The sequence below is a fragment of the Myodes glareolus genome, chromosome 6 (genome assembly GCF_982192425.1).
Source record: "Myodes glareolus chromosome 6, mMyoGla1.1, whole genome shotgun sequence".
Lineage (NCBI taxonomy): Eukaryota > Metazoa > Chordata > Mammalia > Rodentia > Cricetidae > Myodes > Myodes glareolus.
In genome coordinates, this window is record NC_142031.1 from 83,072,179 (window position 1) to 83,088,705 (window position 16,527).

A 16,527-nucleotide genomic window follows, 5' to 3' on the forward strand; every position below is an offset into this window, starting at 1 on the left:
GTATGCTGGAGGATATGGGCTAGCCTCTGCCTCCAGGAGGATATGAGCTAGCCTCTGCCTCCAGGTGGATACATCTGACTGGCAGCAGAAGATTTTTCTGCATAAACCAGGAGAGTCCTTCCCAAGGGACATTGCAAAGTGTGCTCTGTTGTGGAATATTAATTTAAGATGTGTTACATTTGTTTATTCTGTGGAACATTTGTTTAATAATGCAAAGATGCGTTGCATTCTTATATGTTACATTTGTTTAACTCTGTGAAGCTGCGTTACTTTGCCTGCCTAAAATACCTGATTGGTCTCATAGAGAGCTGAATGGCCAGTAGCTAGGCAGGAGAGAGGGATAGGTCGGGCTGGCAGGCAGAGAATAAATAGGAGGAGAAATCTAGAGAAGAGAGGGAGGAGCGAGAAAAGCAGAAGGAGAGGAGGACACAGGGGCCACCCAGTCACAGAGCCAGCCATGGAGTAAGAAGGGAGGAAAGATACAAATTAAAGAAATGTAAAAAGCCCAGAGGCAAAATGTAGTTAAAGAGAAACGGGATAGTTTAAGTTAGAAAAGCTGGCTAGAAACAAGCCAAGCTAAGGTGGGGCATTCATGAGGAACAATAAAGTCTTCCCGTATTTATTTGGAAGCTGGGTGGCGGGCCCCCACAGAGTTAGAAAACCCAACAGCAGTCCTCCTAGTTATCAAACAGTGGGCTGGCAGGTGAGCTGGGGCTGAGAGCTGGCACGGGTGGAGAAAGGAGCGAGGAAACCAGAGAGTATTGCGGATACCATGGCGAAAGGATGCAGCTCAGCCTCCCAAAGATATCTTCAGGTATTGTTCCTCTCCTGTAGTGGGGCCTCCAGCTCAGCCTAGCATGAATTGTCTTGCCCCCCCCCCACCTTTTCTCCGTTTAGTGGAGGGTGACTGGCTGTGTGTGAGATCCAGGCAGACCCCATGTCTACCAGGTCAGAGCTGCTCTGGGTGGAGCTAACCGAAGCCTGTGTGTGCAGGGCTCATTCTGTGGGAGGACACTGAACGTGCCGATGCCAGCAGCTCTTTAGAGATGTGTTTGTGTGCCTGGCTCGTCCCACCTGCCACAGAAGAGGCACGGTGACCATCTGTTAGACTCCCACTTCCACCCCTATGTTCATTTTTAACCACAGCTTTTCACAGCTTGCCTTACTTATTTAAATGTTATTTGGGAGGACACGTGAATTGCTAAGTAAGGCTCTCGCCCATTGAAACCTGTTCTATCCATACTCCATAGCTGGCTGTGGTCCCATAAGAGACTCTCAAGCCTGGGTGTCCCTTAACCAGGCTAGAATTAGGAATGGGTCCTACCTGGGCTGTTCAGAGCTTGTAGCATTTTTCCCCCAAGAGTAATAATGTGACCACAATTTCTGGACCTGTATTGCGGGGAATGGGACTTTTGTTGTTACCCAGGGACAATATCATATGGTGTTGACATTTGATACCCTTGATTTATGTTGTGCAGCCGGCCACTCGTTCATTTACTTAGCAGATACTATATGCCAGCCACCTGAGATACCTCAGGATGAACACTTCTATAGAGAAAGACGGATCAGTAAGCCGAGCACCAACTGTGTTAGATGTTATGGAAACAGAGACTACGACACCTATTTGAGAAGCTTTCATTGAACCCCTACTGGATACTGAACTTAGCACCCCGGGAAACGCCAAAGATTCAAAGCCTTTCCTTCATTATACTCATAATTATTCGGGGGAAAGGACCCAGAGTATTGGCAGGTAGAGAAGGGAAGGCAGTATTGGACAGCACATCCTGTGAGCAGCAGTGGGGAGGTACAGAGGAAGCAGGTGGCCTGGAGTGAGGAGCTGCCTCTGAGGACAGGCGATAGCTAGAGGTCATCTCGCTGGATATCATGCCCACAAAAGTGTTTCTCTTCCTCATTTGTCAGTGGCAGCTTCAAGGAGTGCAAATGCTGTCTCTTCAAATGGTGGATGCCTCATCCCAGAGGGCTCTACATGGGGCTGCCGGGTTTTTCCAACTTAGTTAAATTCGGCTCAGTTCAACTCCTCAGCTCAGCCTTACTCTTCATTCACATGACCCCTGGGAAGGGAGCAGCAGCATGTGACTCCTGCCACAGTGGAAAGGCTAGGACACTGGGCAAGGCACACGGAGCTTTCTGTCTCCTCTCAATCACAAGTGTCAGCGTTATCTCTATACATCTCATCCCAGATCCTTATGGAGGAAACCAAACCAGGCCACTGAGTGAGAAAGCGTTCACATAGGGCAGGCCACTGAGTGAGGAACCCATCACACGGGGCTTCAGTGAGCCAAGAATAGGGGGAGTTCTTACAGACTGTGAAAAGTCAACAAGCACAAAGTGGTAGAAGGAACAGTAACCATAGGGTGAGCCCCAGCTGGGTGAGGCCCACTTGGGTGAGCATCCACTAGCCATTAAATATTATTTCTGGACTTAATATCTCATCACAGGTATTTTCATATCTCTGTTCTAGAAACAAGGATACTGGAGCTCAGAGATGAGGCTGGCTGCCTGACGCCACCGCGGTCAAGCACCAAGTGCATAGCTAAACAACCCTACAATATTCGTCTATCTGAACATTATTTACAGAGTGTCTCCACGGGCCAGGCACTGTTCTAGGCATCGAGAACACGCACAGCTACAAACACATGGACAAACAGCTCTGCCTTGTTCCCAGAATCACAACTGCCATGGAAACAGAAATGATTATGCCCAGATGGAGAAGAGAGGCCCAAAGATCCTGAGTGACATGCTCTTGGTCACTCAGAAAATCACCAGGCTGAACCAGGTGTCCTGACTCTTGGCTTCCCTGTTGTTCCTCCCAGCTTTGAAAGCTACCTTTCCTAGGTAGCCAGAAGATCCTTTTATTTTCTGGGTTCCCTACACAGTCCTCCCCATCTCTTTGGAGGATTCTTTTTTTTTTTTTCTTGCCTGCTAGGACCCTAGTTCATGAGCATGCAGAGCTTCCAGAGAAGTGTGGTTTGGGACATTTATTTTCATTTTTGGGAGATATGGAAATGCCCGGCACTGATTTTTTTCAAATGCATGGTATTTATGAGGGCTTTTCCCCTGAGGCTGCCCCATGTTCTGAAATGCGAACATGGCAAGCAGGATGGATACATTTTTAGCACAGTAAATGTAACCAGATGTGGGGATGGGGTTGAAGAAACACAGCACACTTTTGTAAGGGCTACAGAGCTGGAGACCTGGCCTGTTTCTCTCGTCTCTGGGGAATGAATTTATGACTGGAGAAACCCTCCAGACTGAAGTCTGCCTTGGATAAGGATACCAGTTCTGTGACCCCTGCCAGATCTGAGGGCCTGGTCCTACCATCCACCCAGCCCTCAGTAACAGCAATAACCAGGTGTTTGACACAATTCTCTCATCTTGTGCCAATCGAACCCATGGAACTTGCCCATGAGGGGAAAACAGCCTGAGTTCGGTGGACAGAGGGCATGGCTGCGGTGGAAGCGGCAGGGTTGGGTTGAAAGCCTATTTTCCTCCTGCTCCACATCTCTTTAGATAAGTCTCCACATCCCGGATGCTTACGTCTGGGGCCGGTAGACCTTTAGGGAACCGACAAAGCCAAGATAAGAAGTTCCACCCTGGGAACAATGAGAAATACCTCCTGGTATTTTTATAGCAGCTCGTGATAGGGGTTCAAAATGGTGCTCATCCCTGAGTTTAAAACCAACGGAGAAGCAAGATGCAGATGCATTCAGGCAAGCTGGGAAAGACACACATCAATAGTCAACCTTGATGGAGTCCAAATAGATAAGAGGTGAATACTTGCAGAGCTCCAGATTGTGGCCTAAGGAAGCATTTAGGCTGGAAGGATTTAAGAGGCATCCAAAAGATGGAGGAATTTTGAGAGACAGAGGCACAAGAGAAACTTACCAGGCTAGGAGTATAAAAACAGCAGGAACGCAGAGGGAAGGCAAGTGGTAGGCTTGGGGAGATGAGAAAGAGCATTTGCGTGGGAATTTTTTTTTTTTTTTTTTTGAGACAGGGTTTCTCTGTGTAGCTTTGGAGCCTGTTTTGGAACTCCATTTGTATACCAGGCTAGCTTCGAACTCAGAGCTCTGCCTGCCTCTCCTTCCCTAGGCCTGGGATTAAAAGTGTGCTGCCACCACCCAGCCCTTTTGTGTATTGTGAGTGGTGCTGAGGGGAATTGAACCTACATTTATTTAAGTTGGCTACATTTTAGTTTTAGTTACTTATAAGAAAAGCATACACATTTTAGCTCACAGGTCGATGAGCTTGGATAAACGTGTCTATCTTTGATGAATGTAAATGCTTTCATCACCATAATCACTGTGTCCGTTTACACCACCCCCCGAGAGCACCCTCAGTATCTATCTGTGGTTAGCTGCTTCACCCATCCAACCCAGCATTAACCTAATTTTTATCACTAAAGATTTAGGTTTGCTTTTTCTAGATTTCAGATAAACAGAACTGAACCTTGGCTCAGCCTGTGTCACTTCATGTATCTGTAGCTGCTCCTTTATCTTACTCAGTAGGACTTCGTGTTCAGGTCACATGGCATTTGCTTCTCCTCTCACCTACTGGTGAGCATCTGAATTGCTTCCATCTTGAGCTGAGGATGAATAAATTTCCATGCACATTTGTGTAGTCGTTTTCATTTCTCCCAGATGAATACACAGAAGTAGAATTTCTGAACAGATGAGTGTGGGCTAACTTTTATAGTAAATGAGTTGTTTTCCAAAGTAGACTCATCATGTGGCGTTTCTAATAGCAACAGTCCAAACTGTTGCACCTACACGCCGACACTTGGTATCGTCCGTCTTTCAAATGTTAGCAACTCTAGTGAACAGGCCTTGCAGCTCACTGAGGCTTGAATTTGCATTTTCCTGGTGGTGGCTGGGGCTATGTGTCATCTCGTGTTTATTTGCCACCTGTATCACATTTATGTCGTGTCTGAATTAGCTTGACACAGCTTGTCCTTTTTTGTGTGCTGAACACCTTGCTTTTTTACTTCTCACCTGTGCCATTTTAAGAGCAGAAAAAGTTGACTTTTTATGAAATCCAATGTTTTATCTAAAGTTGGAAAGATTTCCTCCTATATTTTAGAAGAGCTGTCTCAAAGTTTTAGCATCTATATTCGGTCTCCCAGAACTGGAGTTACAGGTGATTGTGAGCTGCCGGACAGGGGTGCTGGGAACAGAACTTGGGTCCTCTGCAGGAGCAGCATACTCGACCCCTGCGCCCGCTCTCTAGATTGCAATACTTAAAAGATGTCCTCTTTTTTTTTTCTTCCTGTTTTCTAGATGTTTGATTATATTGTATTTAGTAACAGATACTTGGGGCCGTCAAGTTTCTGAGGTGATTCACCATTTTGGTCGTTGCTGTCTCATTTTCTTATCTTCCAGGAACCTAACGTTCTAGGAATGAGAGACTTTGCTGTTGTCCCAGAGGGCACTGTGACTCTGCTAAATTTCTTCCCCCATCCAGACTGGCATAACCTTGGCTCTTCCAGAGCCTGTTATAGAGACAAGGCTGCCCTCGAACTCACTGAGAGCCTCATGCTCCTGAGTGCTAAAATTAAGGACCAGGACCACCAAGTCCAGCTCCATTCCCTCTGTCTGCCCTTCGTTTTCAATACTTCCTATTGTCGCATCTCACAAGAGCGCGCTTCCTTAGCATCACACCTGCTACTAACCATTAACAGAGGCAATCGACTTTTCACTTCTTAGGTTTCCCATTTCTTCAAGTTCCTTGGGTTCTTCTTCTATCTTCCTTTCCTTCTCATTATGTTCATGTTTTTCTTTAATGACTTGAGTTTGTGCAGAACTCACAAGAGCCACTCTAAAGCTCCGTGTGCTGATCTTATTTCCTGGCTACTTATTATTACCTGCTGACTTTCTCCTTGTAGTCCAGTTACTGTATTGAACGCTGGGCATTGTGGGTTTTTCTCTTACGCCATGCTTTTTACTTTATTTACTCATTTAGAGACAGTATCTTGACTGTCCTAAAAGTTGCTATATAGACCAGGCTGGCCTCTAACTCACAGAGATCCACCTCCTTTCAAGTGCTGATGTTTAAGGCGTGCACCACCACTCCCCAGCCAATGCCATGGTTTTATGTTCCTTTAAACATTCTGTTGTACCAGCTTGAAATCAAATGTCTTAGTCCTTTGTGACCATGAGGAACTGTTCGGCTTATCTTTTCCTGATAATTCTTTTTCATCTCCAGGAGCTTTACCCTGTTCATGTTCTGCTGACTGTTCCAGAATGAACTCAAGCAGAGTGTCTAGGATGATTATGGAAGCTTTCTCAGTACAGCTCTTTCCTCGCTAGCGGTTTGCCCAACTTCAGATTTCTGTTTCTTCAACTCAGAGAGACCACTGTCTGGTGCGGGAGAATTATCTGTATTCTGTCAATCATATTTTAATAAAACGCTGATTGGCCAGGAAGGCAGTATAGGCGGGAAAACCAGACAGGAAGTAGAGGTGATGCAATGAGAACAGAATTCTGGGAAGCAGAGAGGTTCCTCTGCCATTCCTGTGCAGACCACTGAAGAGGCAGCATGTAACCTGCCCTGTTGAGAAAGGTACGGAGCCATGTGCTAACATAGATAAGGATAATGGGGTAACATAAGTTATAAGAGCTAATAAGTAGCCTGACCTAATGGGCCAATCAGTTTATAATCTTATGGAGTCTTGTGTGTGATTTTCTTTGGGCTTGCTGGCTGTGGAGTACCAGGCGGAACGGAAACCCCAACAAGCCGGCCCCTTCATGTTACACACTGTCCTGTTTATAATTTTCTCTCTCTGCAACATAGTCCCAGAAACTGCCTTAAAACAGAACATTTGAGGCAACTATAGCACTTAACCTTACAGTTTGGATTTTAATTACACCAAGTGGCCGCATGATTAAAAACTTTGGTCCCAGGGTTGGAGAGATGGCTAAGCAGTCAAGCACATGGACTGCACTCCCAGAGGACGTGGGTTTGATTCCCAGCACCCACACGACAGCTCACAATTGTCTATGACTCTAGTTCCAGGGGATCCAACAACCTCATACACATATATGAAAGGAAAAACACCGATTGATATAAAATAAAAGACAAAACCTTGGTTTGGTTTGGATGCTGTAGGAGGAGGAGCCTCGTGGGAGCAAATAGGACATGGGGCCATGCTTTTGAAGAACGTATTTTGTCTTCTGTTTTGTTCTTTTCCACTTCCCTCTTCCTTTCCTCTCTCTAGCTGGAGAGAAAGTGGAAGATTCCATACAGGTGTGCAAAGTTGTGAGCAGGGTACAGAATGTGTCATCTGGAGCCCTGACAGAGCAAACAGTAACACTGTGGCTTGGGTGTGGATCATCCCCACCCAGCTTCATGTGGCATGTTACTGCAACAGGAAGACGCTGGGAAGTGGGGCCTTTCACACTTAAGTGACAGAGGTTCTGCTCTTATGGATGCATTCATATCTTCCTTGAGACACTGTGCTAGCTGACAGTGTCCTAGTGAGGGTTTCTTTTGCTGTGATGAAACACCAAGCCCCAAAGCAAGCTGGGGAGGAAAGGGTTTATTTAGCTTCCACTTCCACATGGTTGTTATCTCCAATGGGGACCTGGGCGGGAACTCACACAGGGCAGGAACCTGGAGGCAGGAGCTATAGAAGCCATGGAGGAGTGCTGCTTACTGGCTTCCCTACCCTGGCTTGCTCAGCCTGCTTTCTTACAGAACCCAGGACCACCAGCCCAGAGATGGCACCACCCACCATTTCTGAGTTCTCTCCATTGCTCACTAATTAAGAAAATGCCTTACAGCCAGATCTCATGGAGGCATTCTCTTCGCTGGGGCTCCCTCCTCTCTGACGACTCTAGCTTCTGTCAAGCTGACTCAAGAGTCAGTTACACACAGGGATGAGTTAGTTGAAAGTGGGTTGTACACTTGCTCTCTCTCCTGTGTGTACCTCTTCCACTCATGTGCATGCCTCTGCTGTCGGGCAGCATCTGCCTATGGGCGTATCCACGAGGGCCTGTAAGAGGAGGCTGCCTAGACTTGAACATTTCTGCCTCCAGGACTGCTCTTCCTCATAAATTATCCAGCCTCAGTGGTTTTGTTAAAAGGACAGAAAATGAACTAATAAAAAATGAAGACCACCACCCAGGGAACGCACTGTTTTAAACAACAATCCGTATCTTCTGGAAATGGCCTCCTCTTCTAAGACGCGCTTTCCAGGGTGAGCAGTCAGGTCACCTGACGTGGCCCCTAGAGGTAAGAAACATTGGTTGTTCCCAGCTGGATCGTGACTTCCAAGCCAGGATCTTCTGACATCAATCTGAAGTGTGATTGACAGCTCTTTGCAAAAGGAGCTGCAGGCTGCCAGCCTTGTGATTTTAGTCCACCGGAGCTAAGCCAGGGTGGGCACCTGAAGAGAGACAAACTCCAAAGATGAAAAGTGTTTCATACCATGGCCAAGAACCTGGTCTTCCTGCTCCGGAAACACAGCCAAATGCCCACCCTTGGAACTTATGGCACATTCCATTTTGGGTTTAAAAAAAAAAATCTTCACTTTGTGTTAGTTCATTATGAGGGTACATTCTCAATACCCACACTTCTGCATCCCCAGACTCAACACAGATGGAACATATGGGGATGAACACCATATCTGTCCTGAACAGACTTATTTCTCTTATTGCTATTTCTCTAAACAATATCACAAGGACACACATAGCCTTGCTATTTCTTAAAGTATTTAGGAAAGCTAGAGCTGACAAGAGTACACGGGGAGGATGTGTGTAGGCTTTATGTAAACATGCCATGTTGTGTAAGAGATGAGTATCTGTGGATTTTAGTATCCCAAGGTATGGGATCCGGCCACCCTTTTCCCATGGACACCAAAAGATGACTGTATTTAACAGTAAAGAAATCTGTATCTGGTCTTCCTTATGACAAAAGTTATACATGCAATATTTAAGCCCCATAGCATCGCCAGTCACGCAGTGGCAAGAACTCTTAAGACAGGAGTTGAGGTATAACCAAAACTTAGGATGTATGAAAAAGCCATTTGGAAACCTGTTATTTTATAAGCTTATTAAAAATATCACAAGAAGAGATTTTGAACAGAAGTACCTCCTTGGATGGATAATATTTTTCCCATAAGTCATAGATTTTTTAAAAATGAAAATTCTATTGCCAGTTGTGGGTACCCCATTGGTCAGGGAGGTCCCAGAAGCCCCTCCCAATACAGGCTGTTGTCATTGCTCTTGGTTGCCTCCCAGAATTTCATTTTTCAAGACAGAGCTCTCTGTGTAGCTCTGGCTATCCTGGCATTTACTTTGTAGTTCAGGTTGACCTTGAACTCAGAGTACCACCTTCCTCTACCTTCTGAGTGCTGGGATTAAAGGAGTGTGTAACATGAAGGGGCCTGCTTGTTGGGGCTTCTGTTCCGCCCAGTACCCCAACAAGCCGGCAAGCCCCAAAGAAAATCACACGGAGTCTACATTAGGTTATAAACTGATTGGCCCATTAGCTCAGGCTACTTACTAGCTCTTATAACTTATGTTAGCCCATTATTTTTCTCTATGTTAGCCACACGGCTCAGTACCTTTCTCAGGGTGGCAGCTCACATGTTCAGTCGTCTGGGCAGAACTGGAGGAATGGGCTTCTTCCTTCCTAGCCTTTTCCTGTCCTCATTGCCCTGCCTCTACTTCCTGTCTGGTTGACCCGCCTATACTTCCTGCCTGGTCAATCAGCGTTTTATTAAAATACATGATTGACAGAATACAGATAATTCTCCTGCACCAGGAGTGTACTCCTAATGCTGGCTTTGCCTATGAGAATTGTATGTTAAGGCCCATTGCTAAAGTCACTGCACATTTTGGTCACAGGCATGAAGAGATCAAACCAGAACTGATCTGGAAGCCTCCTCCCTCCTGGCTGACTTTCATAGTACGAGATGTTAAGTAGGCTGCTAGCTGTGAGAAGTCATCAGCTATGACTCCTATGAACCATAGTAACAATGCCAGCTAAGACCCACCCTCTGGTGCAACAGTGGCACGTCTGTTAGTGGAATAACAAACTCTTCTCTGATTGGATTCAACGTCTACTACACAGGAGGGAATGCATGCCTGGTGAGATAAACATGTTCAACAGCCCTTAGATGAGAAGGTGTAACAGTGTGGAACACACTATTATTATTTTGCTAAGTGGTCATGTTGTCAAACTGCTTGCTAAATATGCTTACATACCCATAGACTAGTGCTGCCTTTATCCTTCATCAGGGAAGCTTCTTATTGTAGTAGGCAACAGTTAATGCAAGAACCCATAGCTGACCAAGTGCCTAAACTAAATGATGATAGAGAGTCTTACTTCTCAATGGGACATCCATATCATCCTCTCCAGAGCTCAGAGAATATGGAGGAAGAGGGGGAGGGAAGAATGTATGAGCCAAAGGATGGAGAGATATGCAACCAAAAAGTGTCCTGTGGACATGGCATAGCCATTACATTTATGAACTTACAGCAGCTGTGCTATTTGAACAAGACCTGCATAAGATTGGGTCCACCAACGGTTCACCATAGATGGGGAAGAACCACAAGGCCCACCTCCCTAAGGGAGTAGGGGCAGTTAATGGTTACTGGAGGGTAACATTTTCTTCAGGGGTGTAGTAGCCATTGAGTTGCTATGCTTCAGTAAATAATCTCCATCCACAGAGGTGCTAGAAACCAATTATGAGCTCAGTGGGTCGCCAACAAGAAAGAGGATATGAAAGTGGAAGGGGTGGGGGTTTCAGTAGGAGAGAGGAGAGTAGGGTGAAAATAACAAAGATTCATTACATACATGTATGGAACTGTCAAAGAATAAAAAGGTGGAGGAAGGGGAGAGAGAGCGAGAGAGAAGGAGAGAAAGAGAGAGAGAGAGGTTACATAGGTTCCCTTGGCAGCACAGAGGCTTCCTACAGTCAAGAATTGAGCTGTGTGAATACAATGTGACCAGCTCCCCAAGGTCCTGCTGTAGAGACTTCTCTGCTGTGATGGACTAATCTGAACTGCAAGCCAGAATAAATCTTTCTCCCCCTAAACTGGGTATCAGGGTTTTTCACCACAGCTACAGGAAAAGGAAACAAGACGGGAACCAGTGTATCTCCATTCTCAGTGGGAGACCTCGGGCCTGCTTTGAGATTCTGAGACTCCCCATCTGTAAGGCAGGCTTCCTCCTGCCAGGGCTGAGCAGCAGGAAGGGGCAGGAGAAGGGCTGGGGGTTTGAAGAGTTGCTGCTGCTTCAGGGCACAATCTCATCAGGAAGACATGGGGCAGTTCCCTGGCGTGTCACCACCCCTAGAAAGCACCCAACAAAAGGCTCAGAACCAGGTCATCAGAACTGAATTCTGCCAGACCTAAGACCTTGTCTGATACAGACAAGTAGCAGGCCACCGCACTGGTGCATGCCACAGAGCCATGAGGAGACCACACCTGATTACTGCTTCTATCACAGTCTTGCAAAGTGACACATGCTTTCCATGTTCTCTGTCACATATGAAGGACTTCGGAGGCAACACACACACACACACGCGCACACACACACACACACACACACACGTCATGAGTCTAACCTTTTAGAGATTTAGAGATTCAGGTAGACTTTATCCCTCTCTCACTTGGTCCTGAGCTTAGCTCCACATAAGGCCAGATACCGTGGACATGAAGGCTCAGATGCCAGCCAGATTCCAAGGTTCCAGCCGGGTGCCGTCATCTCCAGGACTAGGACATTGGCATCTTTGGAAAGACAGTGTTGTGTTACAAAGGCTGGCCAGAGGATACATGCCTAGCGGACAGGTTGCTGCCCCCAGGGGGCAATTCAGACTACTCTGGAATAGAGCTGACTTGCCTAGCAAGAGGCCTGGCTGGCATCCTTGGAGTTTCTGCCACAGGATGAAGCCACACAGACAACCTGTGCTCCTAGGACAGTGCCACCACAGTCAGGTCACTGTGGGCACCTTAGCTTGTGCTTTGGACACAACACCAGCCCTTGCCTTGCGTCAGCCTGCAAGTGGATGGGCCCTGACATAAAAACGTAATGGAAGTCCTTGAAGAGCTTCCTAACTGGAGAGCAGATTTTACTAACCATAAAAGCCCAGTCTTCCTTAAGAGGCGGAGACAAGGAAAATTGCAGGGCAAATATTACACACCCATACACAGACAAACACTCCCTACCCACACAAAGACACACACACACACACACACACACATACACACACATACACACACACACACAGACACGCAGATATACACACACAAACACTGAAATATTGGACCAGCACCAAGCCACAGATGACATCTCCAACTCTAACCTTAAAAGCCTTGACTAAGAGGAAGGAGAAAAAGACAAGAGCTCCTGAGTAAACTGGGAGCATGGGAGTCACCAGAGGAGGCAGAAAGGGAGAGGGGAATAAGGGAGGGGAACGGAGAAAAATGTATAGCTCAATAAAAACAGTAAAACAAAGATGAAAGGTGGGTGTGGCCTTCCTGGCATCAGTTCTCTGTGGATGGAAGCAGACTCTCACTCCTGCATCCCACCCCCAACCCTGCAGATGCCCACTGTCCCCATCATCCCTCTTCCCACACATCCGCCATGCTGGGCTCCTGGTATCTCATGACTGAGCAGTCATTAAAGTTCTCCAGAGCAATAGAACCAAGAAGGACTAGATAGAAGCAGATTGATCATAAGCGAATGGCCCATGATTATGGAGGCCACAGAGTTCTGCAACTTGTCATCTGCAAGCTGGAGGCCCAAGAAGGGCTTGGTACATTCCAGTCTGAATCTGACAGCCAGAGGAGCAGGTGTGAGCATTGTGAGCCTGAAGACATCAGGATCAAGAGAGCAATGACAGGGTCTCCATCTAAACTGGAAGATCCAGGAGCAGGGACACTGATGTCTGAGACTAGCAGGAGATATCTGTAGGCAGAGACTGCTCATTTGTTTCCAGACTGCTCAGTCCCAAATAATCACACAGTAACTGTATTACTTACAATACTGTTTGGCCTATTAGCTTAGGCATATTTCTAGCTAGCTCTTACATCTTGAATTAACCGATTTCTATTTATATGGGTATCATCACAAGGCTGTGGCTTACTGGGTAAGGTTCTGGCTGGCATCTTTCTTGACTACATAGTGTCTCCTTGACTCTGCCTACTTTCTATATCTCTGTTCGAATTTCCTGGCTGGCTTTATTCTACTAAGCCATTACCTGAAACAGCTTTTTTAAAAAAAAAAATCAACGATAATAAAACATATTCATAGCATACAGAGGGGAATCCCACATCATCTCCCCTTTTCTTTCTAAATAAAAAGAAGGGTTTTAACTTTAACATAGTAAAATTACATATAACAAAACAGGTATCAAGCAAGAATTACAGTTACAATATTTATATCTATTTTATCTTTTATCATGAATAAGGAAAACTATAACTACCTATTCTTTAACTCCATCAAAGACCCCAGAAGGATATAATATTACCTAAGTTAACAGGAAGTGCATTGTAAGCAACTTCCAAAACTCTGGAATTGACAGAGACATCCTGCTGCCTGGACAGTCACCCAAAGTTCTTCTGTAACATTGGGGCACCCATCTTCAGCCTACAGGCCCGTAGTATCCAGAAGACTTTTCCATGAAACAGGAAATCTGAAAGACTGTTTTGCCTCTATTGCAGTTTGTCAGTCACTTTCTTCTGTGTCCGGCAGAATGTCTGGCAGATTCTTTCATGAAGCAGGAACTCTGAAGGACTGTCTCACCTTTAGGCAAGTTCAGCAATCATTTTTTATGTGGGTCCTATATGTCCAGTTTAAACAGCATACCATCAAACAGTCCAGGCAAGAGTAGTTTCTTGTGCAAATGGCTAAAAAATTCCATAAGGAGCCCCTTTGGTGCCCATCATCCTCTTGAAGTAGACTGGTGCTTCCAGGAGCAGATATGCCTCATTGTCAGGAAAAGTCCTAAGATCTTAAAACATTTTAAATGCCATATTGCTAGTCTTTAAAAGGTTTGAAACTTATCCATCTGAAATATATCTCTGTACATCCAGAAAACCCAACTAACATGACTATAGGCTTGACTATTATAGATGATTATCTGTTAATCTGTATTTCTTAATTATACATTTTTAAATGAGCTGCATGAACACAGTACCTTAATCAAGAGAAGAAATATACATATAACAAAATTGACCTTAAATTTGTATCACTAAACCAAGATCTATTCGAATGCAAACTATTCATCTCTATAAGTTATCCCCCTTTAAATGTAAATAAACATTTATAAACAATCATTTAGGGAATTTGGGTGTTGTTCTCTAGACTACTTCCTGCTGATTGGGACACTGTTAATCAGGTCTCTTATGTCTCTTATCAGGGTAGAGACCTGACTAACAGGTGTGGTAGGCTCATCTCAGCCAGCAGTCCTGAAGCTGTCATGGATGTTGGACCACTGGGCCATTGCTTCAGAGGGTCCTGTTTGATCAAATCGTATTAGCTGGTAAGGAATCCCCAGCTTTCTATCCTCTGTGGAAACAAAAGCAGAACCTCTTTTCCAAAGCAACATTTCCTTAGACCCAAATTTTGAACTCAAGATACTTTTAAATCATATATGTTAGTTTAGCTTAGCAGCCAGAACAAAAATATCTCTCTGTACTTAGCATATTTACAGTCAAAAAATTAAAGAAAACACAATAATATACATAATCCAGACTCTCTATGCATTTTCCATTTTTAAGTGGCTTATTTTTCTTTATTCCTTTAATCTATGACTGTCTCTTTAAAGGCGTAGCTTTATTTTTTTAAACTATTTATTTCTTTTTATAACTGTCTATACTTGTTTTCTTCTTTCTCCCAAGCCTACATATATTCTTATACATTCTTTTTAACACACTGTGACCCATTTAGAGGTTTGTTTCTGTCTGGATCTCTCTTTACTGCACATCTGTAATCATTTTATGACCAGGAGCACTTTTAAAATGGTAAGCGGCTTGGTCACAGAGGCCGTTTATGCTGGCTCTGCCTCTCTCAGCCTTTCAATATGGTGGAGGTGCCTTTACTGCTAGTTCTGGACCCACAGCGTGGGAGCTGTGCCCACTACCTCAACTCTGGGAAGCACTTGGCCCATACTGCCACAAAGTAACTTGGAGCACACTGTCCACAAAGCCCATTCAAGTGTCCGGCCTCCTCAAAGAGTCAGAGCTGTTCCTGCAACTAGCACAAACCAGGATCCACACAGTTTTTGCTGCTACCACTGAGTCAGGAAGCCTTCTCTTAAAGGAATCATGCCTCTGCTTGCTTCTAGCAAACAGAGCCCACCCGAGAAAATGCTGCTGCTAGCATGAAGTCATGCTTAACTTTGTTTTTTGTTTTTTTTGTTTGTTTTGTGTGTGTGTGTGTGTGTGTGTGTGTGTGTGTGTGTGTGTGTGTGTCTAGAATTCCTTCCCAATCTCTCTCAGGTTTTATTTGGATGTAGTTGGCCCATGTTGGCATGCTATTTTGTAGGCAGAGACTGTTTGCTTGCTTCCCAACCAACCGCTCAGACCCAAATAATTACACAGAAACTGTATTAATTACAGTTGGCCTATTAGCTTAGGCATATTTCTAGATAGCTCTTACATCTTGAATTAACCCTTTCTATTCATCTGTTTGTTGCTACAAGACTGTGACTTACTAGGTAAGGTTCTGACTGGCAACCTTCTCCTTCAGCAGCTACACGGCATCTCCTTGATTCTGCCTACTTTCTCACTATATCTCTGTTCATATTTCCCGCCTGGCTTTACTCTACAAGCATTGGCTGAAACAGCTTCTTCAATAACCAATGGTAATAAAACATATTCATAGTATACAGAGGGAATCCCACATCAGATGTCCCAGCTCAAGAACAGAAAGCAAGCTTGCACATCCTCCATGACCTTGTTCCATTCAAATCCAGCAGACTTGATTCCTGGCACACACAGCATGGGCAGATCTTCTTCACCCAGGTCTGGTTTAAACAGTAATCTTACCCAGAAACATCTCATACCATTCTTTTGTTGACATAGAAACTGTGATTTTGTTTTAGCTAATTGAACATCTCCTCATCTAGGCAAGGTGACCCTATAGCTATCACAACGCGCAAAAGCTTTGCTACTGTGGTATAGGTTCATAGCCCCATTCCTAAATAGAACCACTACATCCTTTGTAATTTATGTCCTGCAGGAAGGGCTGGAGAGATGTCTTGGTGGTTAAAAGCACTTGCTGCTCTTGCAGAGGACCCAGGTTCAGTTCCCATAACCTTATACCCTCTTCAGTCCTCCATGGGCACCAGACACACATGTGGTCCACACCGGTGGGCAAATACTTAGACACATAAAGTAAAAATAAATCTTAAAAAATCCTACAAACCAATCTTATTTTTTATTTTATATGGCCAAATTATGAAGAAGTTTAAAAAAGCTGGGCAGTGGTGGCGCATGCCTTTAATCCCAGCACTTGGGAGTTAGAGGCAGGCGGATGTCTGTGAATCTGAGGCCAGCC

General features: G+C 45.1%; 1 long non-coding RNA gene across 1 annotated transcript; it reads left to right on the top strand.

Moving 5' to 3' along the window:
- The first annotated feature begins 674 nt into the window (after positions 1–674).
- LOC146894306 (uncharacterized) lies at positions 675–4,635 on the top strand. The gene is made up of 2 exons (XR_015002360.2): positions 675–814; positions 2,483–4,635. It is a non-coding gene; the product is annotated as an uncharacterized LOC146894306 (long non-coding RNA).
- Positions 4,636–16,527: the final 11,892 nt, after the last annotated feature.